At 40.2% G+C, this 18,720-nt stretch overlaps 1 protein-coding gene across 3 annotated transcripts in view; it reads right to left on the reverse strand.

Moving 5' to 3' along the window:
• FAM135B (family with sequence similarity 135 member B) overlaps positions 1-18,720 on the reverse strand; it is a 220,797-nt gene that overhangs the window by 156,866 nt on the left and 45,211 nt on the right. For 2 of the 3 annotated variants that reach the window (XM_080381174.1, XM_080381173.1), the window contains one exon: positions 5,866-5,954. The gene's annotated coding sequence lies outside the window, so the exon portion shown is untranslated. Of the gene's footprint in view, positions 1-5,859; positions 5,955-18,720 lie in introns of all 3 variants that reach the window. The other variant, XM_080381172.1, reaches the window with a different exon arrangement.

Genomic DNA, 18,720 nt, shown 5'->3' on the forward strand with positions numbered 1-18,720 from the left:
CCACTTCTGAAATGGCTCAGATTCCTTCATATGCTGCTAATATTTCTTCCATATCAGGAGTGAAAGGGCCTTCAGATCCCCTATGTCCCCAGCCCCAAAACCCTAGAAGTTAACTTCGAGTCTTTCCAGGTGCTTTTTGTCTGGAGGATCTGCCTTTTTGCCAGAGGCTCCAGGTGGGGCTGTTATCCCAGGCTGAGATGTAAGGCATGTTTTCACATCTCATTTTGTCTGGACTGGCCCAAGTGCTACTGCATGATCTCCTGTGTAATTTGTTCAAAGGCTTGCTGCTGCTGCTCAGGGTGCCGTTGAAAGTAGTTCTTCTTCCAAGTCGCTCAATAGAGAGAGCTTATGATTAGACTGAAAGTTGGAACATACATTCTCCAAAAACCCACAACACCTAAGAAAGCTGTGTTTCTTTTTTGTTAGTTGGTGGAAACTTGGCTGTTATTTTATTGATCACATGCACTGGGACATGACAAATCTTGCTATTTTACTCCTAAAAACTGAATTCCCTGTGCAGGTTCTTTGACCTCACTTTGGTTTATAGCAAAAGCAGCTTTCAAAAGAATCTGGATTATCCTTCTCCCCTTCTCAAATACTTCCTCTGCTGCACAGTGATGTCATCAATATACTGCAGGTGTTCAGGAGCTTCACCTTGTTCCAGTGCAGTCTGTATCAATCCATGAAAAAAGATAGGACTGTTTTTCCACCCTTGGGGATGTCAAATCTAGGTTTAAGGGAGACCTCTCCATGTGAAAGCAAACTGTGGCCTGCATTCTGCTGCCAAATGGATCAAGAACATCAAGTTGGAGATATCAATTGTTGCATACCATTTGGCAGCCTTTAACTCCGGTTCATATTGGAGATCTAGCATGTCTGGCATGGCAGCATCCAGTGGTGGTGTAACTTCGTTCAGGCCTTAATAGTCCACTGTAAGACTCCACTCCATGAGATTTTTGAACTGCCCATATGGGACTGTTAAAGGGTGAATGAGTCTTACTGATCACTCCTTGACTCTCCAGTCAACATATCAACTTATGGATAGGAACCAGAGGATCTCGACTGGTGCAATATTATCACCAGTGCACTGTCATGGTAGCAATTGACACCTGCTGTTCTTTAACCCGCAGCAACCCCACCACAAACATCATCTGTGAGACCAGAAAAGCTAGACAGCTGTTTAATCTTCTCCATACTCAAGGCAGTTATGCCTGAAGCCCACCAGTACCCTTTTGGGTCTTTTAAGTACCCTCTTCTCAGGTAGTATATGCCAAGGATGCATGCAGCCTCTGGACCAGTCACAATAGGATGCTTTTGCCACTCATTCCCAGATAGGCTTACCTCAGCCTGCAAGACAGACAGTTCTCAGGATCCTCCTGTCACTCCAGAAATACAGATGGATTCTGCCCCTTTGTAATCTGCTGGCACTGGAGTACACTGTGCATGGATGTCCACTAAAGCTTTATACTGCCATGAGGCTGATGTGCCAGGGGATTGAATCCACACAGTCCGGTAAACACAGTTGTCCCTTTCCTCCACCTGACTCAAGGCTGGGCCTCTCTATTCCTCTCCAGAGTCTTCATTATTGCGTTTCTTTAACTGCAAAACAGATGTCCTTTTGTCAGAGTCAAAGGTACAGTCAGGCCTTTTACTCTGCTCAACAGACACTGGAGCAGTAATTTTCCTGGGTGGATGCTTTTTGGTTGTTGTTTTTCCTTGCAGTTCCTGTACCCAGGCTTCTAGTTCCCAGGTAGATTCACCATCCCACTTCCTCATGTCCTCCCCTTGGTCACGCAGTAAGAACCACAGGGTTGCACATGGTGTTGCACCACTGGTACCCTTTCCCTTGAACAGAAAAAGGCTGACTCTTCTAACAGTTGAGGCCTTGGCTGGAGTGTGTGAGGAAGATCTAGCCTTCTCAGCTTGCTCAACCATTGTTTGGGTCAGTCTGTCCACAACACAGACACAGGCATGGATGAAATTATATTATCTTTGTATTCTTGGAGTTGTCTGACCACTTCATCTATAGTTGGTGCCTCTGTGTTTTTCCAGCTCATTATTGCTAGGGTGTGGGTGTATGACGCCGATGCATTTCATACAAAATTTCACCATATGGACCATATGCACTGGATATCATCCAGGTCGTTGGATGCCAGGTTGTTATAGATCACCTCCAACATGGCTAATTCCCTCTGATACTGGTTACCTCCCTCAGTGTTGGTCCATTTGCATCAGGAATTTGCAGCTTCTTCCTTAAAGGAATACCTGTCCTTCACACTTGACAAGAGTCACCACCAAAGACTAAGGCTTCCTGCCTTTTTTCCAATTCTTTTGTCAGTGGCTTTAGCCTTAGCAAGGGTTCCTAGCCACCGAGTTTCCTTACCCTCTAATTCCTGGCCATGGGCCCCAATATCGCAACACTGGAGTAACCAGCTGAGGATTAGCTCACCTGGTTATGGGCTAGTATCTTTGAATGTATGTCACAGCTCACTTAGGGCTAGGGATCAGGTGGTTCTGTCTCATTTATGCATTCAGTCTTTTCCTCCTCCTGTTCTTCTGACAGCTTTGCTGCAGAAATAGGCTGCATCTTCTGATTCTTTCTCCTGATCCTTCTTAGAAGAAGCTTCATCCCTTACTAAACAACCTGACTTCTGCTTCTATTGTTTCTTTTTAGCTATAGCGGTGACTGATACAGTGCCTGGTTTAGCGACAGTGTCTCTTGGTTTGTTTTCCCTCTCTTGTCCCTGAGGGTGCTGTATAATATCAAACAGTGTTTGGTAGATACTGGCCAGGGCCCAGCACAGTGCAGTAAGTTGTGCCTTTTTGGAACAGTCATGGCATTTTTTCAAACATTCTATCACTTCATCAGGATCCTGTAGTTGTTTTGGAGTGAAGTTCCAGACCATCAGAGGTAAGTCCTCTAGATACCTGCGTATATTCTCCCACGTGCCATGCCACCCATGACCATACTTTTGCAGAGCCTGTGTCATACTCCTAAGCTGCTGATTAAGCTTAGACAAAACTGAAGCAATATTATAAGAAATACCAATATAATTATTTTAACTACCCAAGGATTTTCAAAACACTGAAAAGTTATTGTTACAAGGGAGAAAAATAGCACAGAAGGCAGTGAAGGTGCTATTCTGCATTTCCTCAACAAAAAATCTCTCAGAGGAAGAAGTATAATTTTAATTGTCTCCATGAGATGGTACCTGAAGTACAATAATAACTTCAGGACAGAGCCCAAATACCAGATTAAGCTCAAGGTCAGTATTTTAGTAACAAATCTCCCAAGCAAAATATCACTAATCACTACAGAGCACAGCAAACTGGAAAAACCAACAACAATCTTTAACAGGTACAGCAAAGAAAAAGAGCATGGTGCAGATCAGATAAACTAATATTGAGAACAGATGAATCAATATCATGACCCTTCTAATAAATCCCTTCTAATATGCTGTGATCAATCTGTTATTATCTCAAACCCTTTGAATCCTATGTTGGGCACCAAAAAAGACTGTCATGGTTTAACCCCAGCTGCCAACTAGGCAACACACAGCTGCTCACTCACTCCTGCCTAGCAAGATGAGGGGAAGAGACTTAGAAGGGTAAAGTGAGAAAACTCATGGGTTGAGATAAGACCCGTTTAATAATTGAAATATATTTGTAATGATGATGATGATGATGAAGATCTAAGGAAAATAACAAAAAAAAAAAAAAAAAAAAAAAAACAAAAAACAAAAAAACCAAGAAAGACAAGTGATGCAAATGAAAAACAAATGCTCACCACCAACTGACCAATGCGCAGCCAGACCCCAAGCAGCGGCCCCCAGCCAACTGTGCCCATAGTTTATATGCTGAGCGTGATGTCATATGGTCTGGAATATCCCTTGGATCAGTTGGGGTCAGCTGTCCCGGCTGTGTTCCCTCCCTATTTCTTATGCACCCCCAGCTTCCTTGCTGGTAGAATGGTGTGAGAAGCAGAAAAGGCCTTGGCTCTGTGTAAGCTGCTCAGCAATAATGAAAACATCTCTGTATTATCAACACTGTTTCCAGAACAAATCCAAAACACAGCCAATACCAGCTACTATGAAGAAAATTAACTCTATCGCAATGAAAACCAGCACAACAGACAATGCAGATACACAACTATGGTTGAACGTGATGATCTTATAGCTTTTTTCCAACCTAAACAATTTGATGATTCTGTGATTTAGAACTCATCCAGAAGGCTTGGTAGTTTATTTCCTAAATGCACTTACAAAATCCACAACTTTCAGGGTCACTGCTTGTTTGTGATTTTTCTGTTTGTTTTCATATGTGTTACCATTTAAGACTTCAGTCTCAAGTCTTCTTCAGTAATCATGTTATTCTTAGCCAAGAGAAACCTTCTAATGCTCTGTTTAGTCATGGAGGTATCAGGGATTACTCTGTAAGATACCCAATCTTTACAACCACCTAATTTATCCAGTATAGTTTATAGTATGAGATAGTATCACAGCACAAGAGAGCAATAATCCCTTGCAGCTATTTTACTAAGGTTTTTAGGTTTCCAGTCTGTTGTAAACCTCTGCATTTTTTTCTTTAATATGCAAGCCAAAGTAAAGACTTGTGATACAGGTGAAAACACATGCAAGGCACATGGTCCTATTCAATCATATCTATTAAACGTGGGTTTTTTTCCACTGCATAAGCATTTATCCTAGTTTAAAATGTAAAGACTGATTTGTTTTTTATATTCTAAAGAGCTAACTCAGTTTGGATACAAGCCCTGAAACTAATCTTTCAATATTAAAAATAAAAAAGTTTGCTGTTTAATATTCTCAGGAAAATCAATATCCACAAGTTTTTCAGATGCATTAGACATATGTTCATAAAGAGTGCAACACCATGAATCACTGTTCCCAAGGTTCGTTGATTGCTACCATCAAAATGTTATGAGACACAGAAGACAAATAATAAATGATCCTTTAAAAAAATTACTCATAACCCAAAGAGTATTCAGAGTGAAGCAAACAAGAAAGAAGATGATTTATTTTATGCAATTTTTTTTCACTCGCAAACTCCACTGTGCTTTGCGTTTTGCCAGCACAACTGGAATTTACAAAATACCAGTGGTGCCTAGTTCACTAGAGGTAGATACCCATTCAACCTGCAGCAACAAAGTTAATGTTATAAGTAAAACTACTTGCACCTCACAGCTGAGAACCTTCACTCTAGATCAAAAGATTCAAATATACGGTCCACATAGTCCTGGGTGAAATCAGAGTGTACCTAAGGGATCCAAAGAAAGTCACATAGGAAAACAAGTCCACAACTTCAATTCCTCTCAATTCTGTTCATGGGACCAATCTACACTGGAGAATTTGCACAAGTAACCAAAACCAAGAAGGCTGAGAAGCGATAGCCTAGATTATACCCTTCATCAACTAGTCATTTCAAGGGTATTTAAATGGAGGAATAAATCTACTAGGGAAAAACAAAAAAAAAACCCAGGTTGTGCCAGAGGATTTGTAGGGCATATCTGAACAAGGGCCAGGGTAAATGTCAGGTGCCAGTAGGCTGTTCTTACGAGATATAAAGCCTCTGAGTTATTAGGCAGGATTAAATGTGAACACAGCTGTGCAAATTTAGGTCAGATCACTTGAAAAAAAGAATGAAGAGCAAGCTCAATTTGTCCTCTGTTAGCACATGCCTGCCAGGACACAAGTTCTGAGTTCAGCTCAGCCCAGACCACTACCTGCTTACACCAGTTAATAATAACTTGCTGTTGGTATTGTGCATGAAATGAAACAGCAGGGAAAATTCAGACAGAAGAGGAAGGAGATCAAAACAGAAGAAAAAGGAGATAATACAAACTTTCACCTGGACTAGCTTCCCACTGCTACATAATCCTCTCTTCTTCACGCCTTCCTTCCCTCTTCCTTCCCCAACTTGTATTTCTTCTTTATGACCTTCAAAAGAAAAAAGAGGTTTAAAATTTTATGCACAACTGAGAGCTAAACCTCCAATCTCCAAAGAACATCATCATCTTCAATCTTCAGCAGTTTTTGTGTCTTATTTCCACTCTTCAGCTGAATCTTTTTTTCTCATATTCCTGTTGCCAGTCTTAGAAACACAAAATATATCAAAAAGCAGCAAGTTATTTAAAGCCTGTTTAGGACACTCGGACAGGTTTATCCATCGTACTCACATTTGACTGTACTCTCCAATAAAATGAGCTAGTCTAGGCTTCTCAGTCTAGGCTTTTTTGTTGGTTTCATACAAGGAAGTTAGAGCTCTTTAGGACATGAACCATGTATTATTTTCCTGTACTCATGAAAAAGCCCTGCAATATTTATTTATTTAGTTAGTTATTTTTACGTTTTGCTCAAGTTCATACCTGACTGATCTCCAAACTGCATGGACATAGGTCTATACTAAGTCCTTGGGAGTATCTCAGGATGCCTGACCTCATTCAAATAGTTAGCAACACCTAGAGATCAGTTCTGTCTGTCTTCTGAATGGGCCACATCTGGACATGACAACAGGCTGACCAAGATCTTCCTTGGAAAGATTCCAGCATCAGGTGCTGTAGGGCTGGAAAGGAGATGTAAGAAGGTGGATGAGATGCATCCTCTCGTAAGAGATATGTGGCTGCCTGATGCACGAGTAAGGGAGCTATCTGCTTTTGAGCACACACTGTCATGTCAATAGGGACATCACCAGCGAATCCAACTAGGTAACAAAGGGACTTGAACACCACTATGACACTACTAACCTGTGACAGCTAAAACAGAAAGGCTAATGGATTATATGTTTTTTTCACACTGGTCTTACTGCATTTCTATTTCTGGTCATGAAAAATTCCAAGGCACTGTCTAACTGCTCTGTAAACTCAGCTGTCCTTGTCAGATTTAAAATGCTTATATTGCATTTTGCCTCATCAAATTCACTACAGAGTGAATTTGGACAGGTTATAGTTTCCTTCAGGTGTTCCGAGGACATTCTAAGCACACAGTTTACATTAATCACACCGATTATCATTTTTTGTGAAAAATTTAAAGCACAGACCCTTGCCCATGAGATTCATCTCAATAACTAGAAATGTCTTCATATGTATGAGGTGACACTGTAGTCAATAGACATCTAGAAGATACACTAAACAAGATTCATGTGACCATTGACACCTACTTCTGTGCTGACTACCAAGGGAGCTGAAGGTACCTTGCTCAGGTGTAGACACAAAAGCCAAGTCCACGTGTACTTAGATGAATATAACTTATAGCAAAACTGCACATATAAACAGGATTTTGAATGTGTCTGCAGAATCACACATGAAAAGGGCGACAGAGGCAGAGTACATGTGTCTACATGTACTATTGCCTTGTGTTTAAAAAGAATAAAGGAAAAACCCAAGCAAATCTTCAAAACAATGATACAACATTTTGCCCTTTTTTGCCCTAAAACATTTTGCCTTTTATGATAGAGTTGTAGACATCTAGCTGGAATCAACAGTCAGAGAGTCACTGGATCAAAAGGTGTTCAGCACTTAGAAGACAGGAAATGCCAGAGATGGTGTTGGCCAGAGTCCATTCTCTACTTAAAGCACACACATCTTGTTATGATCAGACACTGACCTACAAAACCACTTCTCCCTCTTGCGGTGTCCAGGACAGAAAAGTTGTGGGAGTTAATCTGGACTTTTTAGAAGAGGTTTTTCCCTTTTTCAGATTTCAGAAGATGTATTATAAAGGACATAATGGATCCCAGGAAAAAAAATAGAGGACTCTGCTGGTTCAAGAAAATACATGCACGTTTAGCAAGTCAGGTTCCCTGACGTTTTGATCACTTGACCAAGTTTTGAGCAAGTTAAATTCTCTTAACACAGCCCTTTTTATTTAATAAAATTCTCTGAAATTGCTAACAAAGTAAACATTGTCAGCAGCTGCATTAAGGCTTATTGTGGAATCAGTGAAGCTACTGATGCTTGTAAGGAGCTGTTGAATTGTGTGTTTGCAGTGCTGGGCCAAAAGAGAACAGCACAGCAAGCAATGTCATACTCTCACACATAAGCAAAACAAGAGCTCAGAGCACTGAAAGCTTGACAAGCAGTTGTGGGCTCAATTATTATCACCAAAAATACTCACAGGCTGGAACAGTGCGGGAAGAAGGTAAGGATGTTGGTGAGAGAACTTGACAGAGAGAGACATTCAGCATCAGCAGAACTAGGGTCTTGGTACTACTTGAAGAGGGAATATTTGCAATACTGAAATTAATACAGCATGATGTTTTACTTTCAGGCTCACAAAAAAAAAACCAATGAAAACAAAGGGTTTTTATAGCCAAACTCAGCTGTAAAATATTTAACAAATTGCAGGCAAACTTTGAAACAGATGTGTATTCCAAGGGCATTGACGACTGTAGAAAGGAAAGAATCTGTAGACCATTTTCAGTCATGATGGCTCTTTGGACAGGCAGTAACTATTAAACTGGAATGTGGTAACAGAGGAACAGGTGCTGTTTAGAGCAGCATGATTTAAATATAGGCAATAAAATATGCAGAGCCATAATCAGAATGTTGACTTTTTTAAGTGCTTGGGGCCATGTTGATATAAATAACTGCACCAGGTTTTTCTGTAGAGCAAGAGCTAAATTAAATGGTTTACAAACAGAGGAAAAGGCTGACTTATTTGTCATGGCATGCTTGATCTGTAACAAAAAAAGAAAGGGCCAAGTGAGCCACTGCTAGACATGGAGCCAACACAACAGGGCCTGAGGTACAGTTGCTGAATAAAATGAGGCTAGCAGAGTCTATCAAAACAACAGGAAAAATATTTATTCCTCAAAATCAGTCCAGCATCTTGGTAAACTTCACCAGAAGTATGGCTTTGCACAGCTAGAAAATTTGCCTCACAGAAGGGCTGTAATTTTTCCTGGAGGCCTTGGTTCTTCTCAGAATAACTCTCCCTCAAGCTTTGCCTGACAAACCTGTCATGCTGCAGCATGCTGCTCTGTCATCTCAAGGAGGTAATGACCCTTGTCAAACGAGTAAGGGCTTGAAGGAGGGATGGTGAACTCTTAAAAAGTTCAGCTGGACAGGGAGATGGATTTCCCTTTGGAGAGCTGGGGGCAGTGGCAACCTATTACACATCACAAATTGCTGGTTCTCCGAAGCATCTAAGTGTTAGTTTTGGTGTTGTTCTTCCACACTTGAATTGCAAAGCAAACAGCTCCTGAAGAGGAAGGAGATACGCTAACAAGATAAAGATATCCAGCTTGGGTCTATTTCCCTGAAATCCTCTTTGCTTGGGCCCAAATACATCCAACCAAGCAAATTTGGGCAACATGGACAAGGAGCTTCCTAGAAAGGCAGCTGCTGAGGCACCAGTACCACCATCCTGCCATGCCACCACCACATCCCTTGAAGTTCCACTTTCCTAGCAGTGTTTAAGGCTGAGCAGGCCTGATGCCCATGGCATTCTGCAGATGTATGTAAACCAGCAATAAACTGCACATTTCTGATGCAGGGAACAGCCTGGCAGAGCAGCACAGTATGCACAGCAGGAAAACCCTATCTTTCTGCAGCTGTTCTGCAGCCCGTAACGAACTTCGTACTACCACAATTTACACTGGCACCAGGGCCCAAACAGGCTGGTTTAAGGCAAGCAGGGTACCTATACACTGGAGTTATAGAGACCACTGTTTGGACATAGCTCTTAATTTGTGAGGTCTAAGCAGATGGCAGCAAGAGAGGAGATGCTTCTTGCCAAAATCAGAACGGTGTTGCTAACAGCTCTGCCGCCAGGAGAGAATCACGGGATGAGGCGTGGGCAACAGAGAGGCCTTCCCCTTTCAGTGGGGCTTCTGAGGCCATGCTGCCTTCTAGCAGGGTTTATACTGCACTCGTGGTTGGCTCCTCCCAGAGACCATAGCTGTTATTCTGCCATTGTAAGCACAGACCGAGACCTGAAATCTTATGAGCAGTGTCCTCCTCCATGGTCTTCAGTGGGGTTAATAATGAAGTAGTGGAAGGAATTCAATTTTGGATCCAAACGGGAGCCTTTTGTGGGAATTGGTCATCTTTACAACTAATGGAAAGGCCTGTTATGTACAAACTTCCTCCTTCCATCAATAACTGAATGCCTTATAAACAAAATGTTGACAACTTTAGTATTTTCTTGGTCTAGGTAAGTGTCTAAGCTCTCTCCTAACTACTCTTTCACAAGACTATGCACAGGACAATCCTGCCAGAAGATGCCAATAGCAGACCTGGAAGATGAAAGCAGCAGAGTTCTGGTAGCCAGAATCAGACTGTGAAGAGGACAAACACTGTAATTTTTTAGAAACTCCAACACTTATATAAAAATATTTATACCCATATAGACATAACATGGAAAAAGATTCTAGGAAGCCATCACATAGGAACTCTTTCCAAGGGAAAATATTGCAAATTCAGAAATTATGAAGGAATTCTCCCAGCTACTTGGCTTTCCCACCCTAAAGTCCTGCTTTGTCATTTCAGTATGGACAGAAAGCTTTCTACCACTCTTTCTTGTGTCATTGGAATATTAGATATGCATCCAATAAAAATACACTCTGTGAAGATACTTGGTATCCTTTGATCCAGCTGTATCTTTTCATAAAGTTTCAGAAAAAATACAGATGGAAAGGCATAACACTGCCTGAAAAAAATGAAATTAAAATGTTTCCTGTTAGACCTTTTCATATTTTGTGGGATAATCTTAGCAAAATAAAGCAATGCATCCAACACCGTGTGCTCCCTGTGACCCATCTGCAGCCAGCAAAGGTGTCACTTGCAAAATTTTGCTCCCATTTCACTAAAACAGTGCAGTTCCAGGAACTTGATGAAAATATTTATCACCACAAATACCTTGTACATCACTGCAATTGCACAATCACACACCAAGATGCTGAGCTAAAAACCAAACCAAACCAACTTCAGGTACTCCAGGCCAGGAATTCAGTAAGAATAAACCACCTAGTCAGAAGCAGAGAGGTTATCTATGAGCAGAGGAAATTTCATCACCCAAGCAGAAACTGGGACAGCATTTTGGATTAAACACTTACTCTTCAGCAAACAAGGATGAGAAGCAGCCCAATATTTTATTTTTATGTCAACTTGAAAGACAATACTACTCATATTTCCACTGACACATTGAAATTTATCAGATCAATTGCTCCTTACTAGTTTGAAATAAAGTGTCATCTCAAAAATTATTGATAGTATTTCCTAAGTAACTGAATTCTTTATAGAGGAATAGCCTCCAAATCCTGACCCTGCTAAATTTTTGAGTTTCTCATATTTACATACCTCACAGGAAACATTCAAGATCTCTTAAGAATGAAGACTCAGCTTAGGAGAAGCACTAACAGCTTCTAGAACAAGATGTGACATGACCGTCAGGAACAGATCAAGCATCTATATTAAAAAAAGCAGAGGGCTTTTCCACAGTCTCCAGACAAGAAAGTGAGGTGCATGTGAAATTGAAGTCAAGAGAATGTAGTTAACCGTGAAGCTATACACAAAAATAGGCACATCAGTATCTAAATAAATGTCCCTGTCATGTGAACATCCCTGTTCAGAGCAGGCATATTTAGCACAAATGTCTGTTCTGTTCCTGTGGGTATTTCACAGCCTAATTCTTGGTAACAGATTAATCATTCCTGGTGTCCCACAGTCAAATGTTTAACCCCCATTGGTTTTTTTGTTTTTGTATTAGAAATACAGTCAATATGTAGGACATCGGGAGAACTTACAGTGCACTCAGTGTTACATGCAGCTTAACAAAATATGAACAAAACCCAGCAAATTTCTTGGATGTCTTATGATCCCATTTTACTTCTGTTGTAGAGGGTCTAGCTGATCTAAAAATTCTGTATGGCTTTTGTCAGAATCATAATTTTATTTCCAGATCTTACAATAGCAGTGATGATGGGTCTGCAGGACTGAAACGAGCTTTATGTTTGCATCTCACTCTGAATTTTAGTCACTAGCTTGTTGTGCAAGCAAACATTTCAGATTTGATCTGAAAATCAACAAGATGCAATGAACAGAGCCTCCAAGGTCTTTTTATTGCCTTCTTAGAAACAATGGCTTTTTTGCCTCTCATTTTGACCCCTGCAAATGTTTATATCTATGTAAGATATTTTGGGAAAAGGGCAATTTTTGACATCTTGCAGACTCAAATGTGTAGTCAGAATATCAAACTGCTACTATTTTCACCCATGACACTAGATACACAATTATTAAAGCTCTATTTTCAATAGCATTTAGACACCCATGGAGAAATTCCAATGCCTAAACACAGATATCTAGTGCCATTTTATACCCCCTAAGGTATAAAATAAGACATCTATTCATAACTGGTAGTTTACCCACGATGTAGGGGAGTCCTGCTGCCTTTTGAAGCGGCAGCTAAATGCCAGATGAGGCATCCTAAAGCCTCTCAAATGGCATCACACACTTATGGTTAGGCAACTGAATCTTTCATATAAAGTCTAGAAACAAATAAAGCCTAGGAAGCCATTGAACTTAGCCTGAAACAGACACTCAGCTCAACTAATTCAGCCTCTAGTGACTGCAACTCTTTTGGCTGTAATGGAAGCTTAAACACTTGGATCTCTGCGTATGGTGTGTGCATTAACAACTAAATGTAGGTGTCTCAATGTGGGAATGCATCTCATCCTCAAACGGAAATTCATCTCACCTATTTTAGGTATATACATTGTCTGTCTCTACATATGGGCTGCTTCTAGCAAAAAGAAAAAAAGGAGGTGCCTTTAGGAAGAGATTCCTCTGATCCATTTTTCTACATCCACTTTACACTGAAATGAGTCACACACTTTCTCTCCACAGGTCAGCAGGGGGATCTGGGTGCGTATCTCTGATGCAGTCTTCTTAAAAAGAGGTGAGAAATCCCTCTTCTGGAAAAGTGGGTATTGCCCAAGAACAAGTTACCTGCCTTTTCAGAAATACCACTAGACATCCACAGGTATCTTTAGACACCTAAGATGCATTTGAAACTCTAAATTTTTAATTGCTAGATTACACTGCTCTCCAAAACACAACTTAAAACAATCCCCTTCAAGGATACAGAATTTTCATTTATATACTTAACAGACAAAAATCTATTGCTAGGCATCTAAGTGCAACTTTGACCTACAGACTATACACCTCAAAAAGAAAAATAAATCAAAAGATTTAAAACTGGATCTAAAACTTTGGTGTAGGGACTTTGTGCATGAACATCAGACTAATCACCCTCAGTAATTTTAAATGGAAATTTGTTTGTTTATCTTCTTTACATTTTCCCAATTTCTAATGACTCCATGGAGAGGAAAAGTAAGTTTAAATAATAGTAAAAAAGATCCTAGATGCAACAGGAATTATACTGCAAAATTAGGTCCTGTCCACTCACACATAAAAGTTCCATTGCCCTTAACCTAGCTCCCAATATAGGGAATTATGTTTCCCAGGTAATAAATTTTCCACTGCCATATTGTCTATTTCAAACCAATTTCCAGGTTTGATGCTATAAAATAGCTGCTTTCTTCAGTTCTAAGAAAGAAATTAAATATATGTATGCAGGAGAGCACTTTGGTGCTCCTCTGGGTTAAAGAAATGTGAATTATTGTTACAAAAAAGTAGCAAAGCAACAAGCCACTTCTTCCCCAGGAGTGATGGCCTGTCATTCTGGGCAAGAAAATGTAAAAGCTTATTTTCTCCAGCTGATGTTATCATCATCAACATCAGTTTTCAATGCCTCACAAGATCTTTCTCTTGAAAAAAAAGCTTAAAATCTGAGAAGTGTGATATATCAAGGGGCAAAGCCTCAATAAGTCTTTGTAGTTTTAATCACTATCTTGAACTTGTTGTATTGAATAAACATTCATCTTGGATTTCTGATTTCATCTTCCTATTAACAGCCAAACAACCATGAAATGTTACTCTCACACAGCACTAAAAATTAGGAAAACAGACAGAACACATGACTATGGCAGGCACATGATTTCATCAGGCTATAAATAGCAAGTTGTGAAAGTTCTCTTCTTCTGTGTTTGAATAAATATCACTATGAAGCAGATGAAGACAGTTGACGCCAGCGATTTACAACTTTTGTCATAAGGAAAATGCAGTCGTGTTTCCATAACGTCCTGATAGTAGAGTCAGAAGATGTCAAAGCATTTCCTGAGGGTGTGTTTCATGCTTTATGGCAGCTGAGCAACACACAGGCTGCTAGGTAATAAAATCAAGTGTGGGTCAGGATATACATTTCACCTGGTCTAGAATCTCACCCTCATCTTGCAAAGGAGAGTCAGCGTTGGCTTAATTGGAGTCCTGTTTGTAGGAGGACCTAACTCTTTCAGGATGAGCGTGTTTTAGGCTGCTCCAGCACTTTTTACTTTGTGTTTATATGCAGAAACATGCCATCTGTGTGTCTTCTGAGATAAAAATCCTGGCAGCAAAGACAACATCACACACTGAGTAATAGCCCAGTGATTCCTGGAATATACTGATTGCGATAAGAGTAATGATATTGGGTAAAATTCTGGTCATGCTGGCGTCAACACAATAGCTTTGTACCCTGTCTATAAGTATTAATCACCTATTTGGGGCTATCAGAAAAATGAGAAAATAGAAACCACTATATCCATCTTCTTACTCCAAAGTTGCATCTGTGGTCACTGTTAAGACTTTATCAATAGCAACACCATGTGCACTAGAGAGTGCAAAAAGCTGTTATTTTAGCGATCTAGATTCTCACACAAATTTGATTTTGAGCATCTGAAAACATCAAGTGAACTTTGATACCATATCTGTTAAATTGTAAAGCAGCTTCAGCGTTGCAGAAGCAAAATCTTTGCAGGCTAAATAACAAATCTAACATTGTACACCCTCTGGCACAGTGTAGCCTTTGACGTTTACCCCTCTTTCCAGATGTCTCTCCTTTAGATAGAACAACTTGCAATAACTTCTGTGGGAATTGCTTTTTTTTGTTGTTGTTTTTCAGGATAGTGAAAGAAGCTCATTTCTACTTGCACAGTTAAAGTAAGGATATCCTCAGCCATAAGATGTGATTCTACTGAAATCTCCTCATTGCACATAATATTATTTCATGCACATGCTAAGTCTGAAAAAAAGTCTGTGTCTGTAGAAGTAAAAAATAAATTTTGCATCTCATTTATGAAACATTCTAAATTTAGCCATCAATAAAACTTTCTCCAGAAAAGGCCCTACTCCCAGCCAAAGCAGCAAAATGGTGATTTTCAAAAATTTTCCATATGACTACATTACTAAGATCAGGAGATACAAACTACTCTGAAAATTACAAAAAGCGTTCTCACGAATCTGTCAAGCTGAAGGGGTTTGTGGGCTGATACTGTACAAAGAACATTAATTATCAAACAGCATGGAATCTGAACAACATGGTATCTGGTATATTTCTCATCATAGTCAGGTGCTCAGCCAGTGAATATCAGTACAGTTTGACTGAGATCAAGGGGCTTTTTTGCCTACTTATACCAAGGGAGGATGTTTCCCACTATATGTTTAAAATATTTGTCCTTTTCTGTTACTGTATAATAAATCATTATTTCTGCAGCCAAGGCTTCTGAAAAACATGGTGTCTGTGTCAGAGGGATAAAAATATCCCTGACAGAACACTGGATTTCACTTAGAAAGCATCAGATCCACAGTTTGAGCTGGAATTTATTATTGATCCTCTCAGCTCAATGCAAATTTGAAATTGTGCTCTGAAACAAGAAATAGACTTTCCTTAGTCAAATCCTTACAGCAGCATTAAGAAAAAAACAGTTCCAAAATTAACCACTGGTTTTTAAAGTATTTTATGGATCCATCATTAGGCATATAGATAAAAAAAAAAAAAAAGGCAGGACTCTGTTCTGGATAAGAACTTGTAAAACTTGCATTTTCTTCTTTCTGGTTTGTATTTCTCTGATATGATTGTAATTTGTGTCCTGACAGCACCAGGCTGAGACTGGAGACCCATTTTAATAAGCCCTATAGAGACAGAGTAACAATATGTAATTGACCCTTGGAACTTGACAAAACACTGCTTTAAATCTGAAGCGACCACTTCTGAAGAAAAATCAACATGATTCAACTTCTCTTCCATCCATACTGCTGTGCCCCTAGAATCTTCTGCAGAAAAATTAAAATGCCAATTTGGTTTTTTTATGGTTTTTTTTTTTAGGTATAATAAAATGCCCAAATTTCTCAAACATTTTAAATCCAGAATCACAAAATGGCTTAGGTATTTATAGCCCTACTATGCCAAAATTAAGGTCAGGAACCAGTCTTCTCACTGCCCTTCTTCCACCCCATCCAGTAGGTTATCTGAGCTTTAACCAGCAGAGCTCTCGTGGTACTTGCAATTCTGTATAAGGTCTGACTGACATAATTTTGGCTGGGCTGAGTAGCTTTTTCCCCATTGCCCAGCTGAATGGGACAAGGATTTTCAAAACCTGCATCTTTTCAATGAGTCCCTTGAGTGGCACAGTCCAGAAAGTATCTTCTGGACACAGTTAAAGCCCATGGTAAAGAACAAACTGTACCCCAAATACAGTACCTAGGAGTGCTTTCACCCTAAACCAAAAATGCTAGTTGCAAAAGTTGTAAAAGCGGAGGGTTTGGGGACTGAAGGAAGCACCCTAAGGATCAGAGTGGAGAAACATGGCTTAAATATAGTCAACATCCACTTACTACTGTATGTCCCCACCTTATGCCTTGCCTGGCAACACTTATATTTAAATTCCTGGATTTGGCTTTGGCAGTTTTAATCTTGATGCTCTAAGCAGTCCTTGCCTGTCACTCTCAGTTTTCCACCAGAAGTCTGCTGGAGCACAGGCTGCAGAAGATACATGTGCTGTGAGTTTCCAACATGCTGCTTTAGCAAGAGATTACTTTCATCAATATTTCATCTAATAAGCTGAACTTTGAAGTTAACTCAGATACCATCCACCCTTACTTTCCTTGGCTGGTGGAGCAAAAACTTCCCATAGAGGGACAGAGGAAACATGAGTATGACAGTGTCCTTAACTTTCAGAAATCTAACTATAGTCATTCATCTGCCAGGGACCTCATCATCTGAAACTCCATCACTTTAGAAGCCAACAAAATTCCTTACTGGTACTCTTTGTTTTCAAGCGTTCCAAAATTTATTTTAAAAGACAAACCATAAATGTGGAGACGGTAGGACTTTCCTGGGGAGTATTTTTTTGGCAGCAGGCACAGTTAGCAAGCTGCAGCTGGAATTTTCAGTATTTGAACACCTCATTTATGACACAGTCTTTCTCCGGAATAAGCCTTTTAGTGATGTTACAGCTGTTAAGGTTGTAATTCTACAGAACCAGCACATCACAGACTCTCTCTGAAATCACCAGCTATTTCGGAGGTATAAAAGAACACATTGGATTTCAGCGGGAATTCAGTATGCTAGAAAGCTTGTGAGCAAGCCTGCTTTTTAACAAGCAGGTTTTCAAAGAGGATGCTTTTACAAGGCAAATTTGTGAACTGCTGGCTAAGCAGCCAGGTGCTGGGAGCTGATTCCAGATATAGCAGGTCTTAAAAATTACAACAGCACTGTATAAAAATAAGATGGGATGAGTATAAACTCTGAAGAGGAGAAAAAATTTTTTCCACTCTTCAGAAAATTTTGGGGCTCTAAAAGCTAAAAAGGATCCCGGGATATGACAGTAGCAAGTGACCACGTGTGTCCTGTTCTGAGCAAACCTATCAATTTATGTATAAAAACTCTGTTATAAAATACTGAATTTCATTAATATTCCTAATAGTATGGAAAAGATATCAGTGGTAAAACTTAGTGGTTCTACAAAACCCATCTTACGGGAACTTCAGCAGTTCTTCTTCTCCATATTCCCCGGGAAAGTAAACTTATATTATCATCCTTATTCTATAACTACATGTAGCCAGTGAAATGTTTGCTAACAGCAGATCAGGAAAAAAGTCCTGAACAGAGATGCCATAAGCATATTCATAAATGATTAAACTAAGGGTCCTCTAGTCCTGCAACACATTTTTAGAGACCAAAAGATTCAGAAAAAGCAAGGAACCATCCTCCTTGGCCAGCAGGACAAGGGAAGTGATCATTCATTCCCCATTACTTAGCACTGGTGAGGCCGTACCTTGAATCCTGTGTTCAGTTTGGGGCCCCTCACTGCAAGACAGACATTGAGGTGCTGGAGCGTGTCCAGAGCAGGGCAATGGAGCTGGTGAAGGGTCTGAAGCACAAGTCCTGTGAGGAGCAGCTGAGGGACCTAGAGTTGTTTAGCCTGGAGAAAAGGAGGCTCAGGGGAAACCTCCTCACTCTCTACAACTACCTGAAAGGAGGTTGTGCCAGGACAGGTGTCAGTCTCTTCTACACAGTCCCAGGTTATAGCCAAGGGGGAACAGCCTCAAGTTGTGCTGGGGAGGTTTAGATTGGGTATTAGGAAAAATTTCTTCACTGAAAGGCAGTGGAACAGACTGCCCAGGGAAGTAAGTGGTGAAGTCGCCAACCCTGGAGATAAATAAAAGACGTGTAGATGTGGAATTTATGGACATGGTTTAACAGTGGACTTCGCACTGCTGAGTTAATGGTCGGACTTGATGATCTTAAAAGGTCTTTTCCAACCTAAACAATTCTATAATTCTATGAATCCATGATTCCCCTTACAGATCCTTCCAGCCCGCTGCAG

Source organism: Falco punctatus (assembly GCF_963210335.1).
Source record: "Falco punctatus genome assembly, chromosome: 3".
NCBI lineage: Eukaryota > Metazoa > Chordata > Aves > Falconiformes > Falconidae > Falco > Falco punctatus.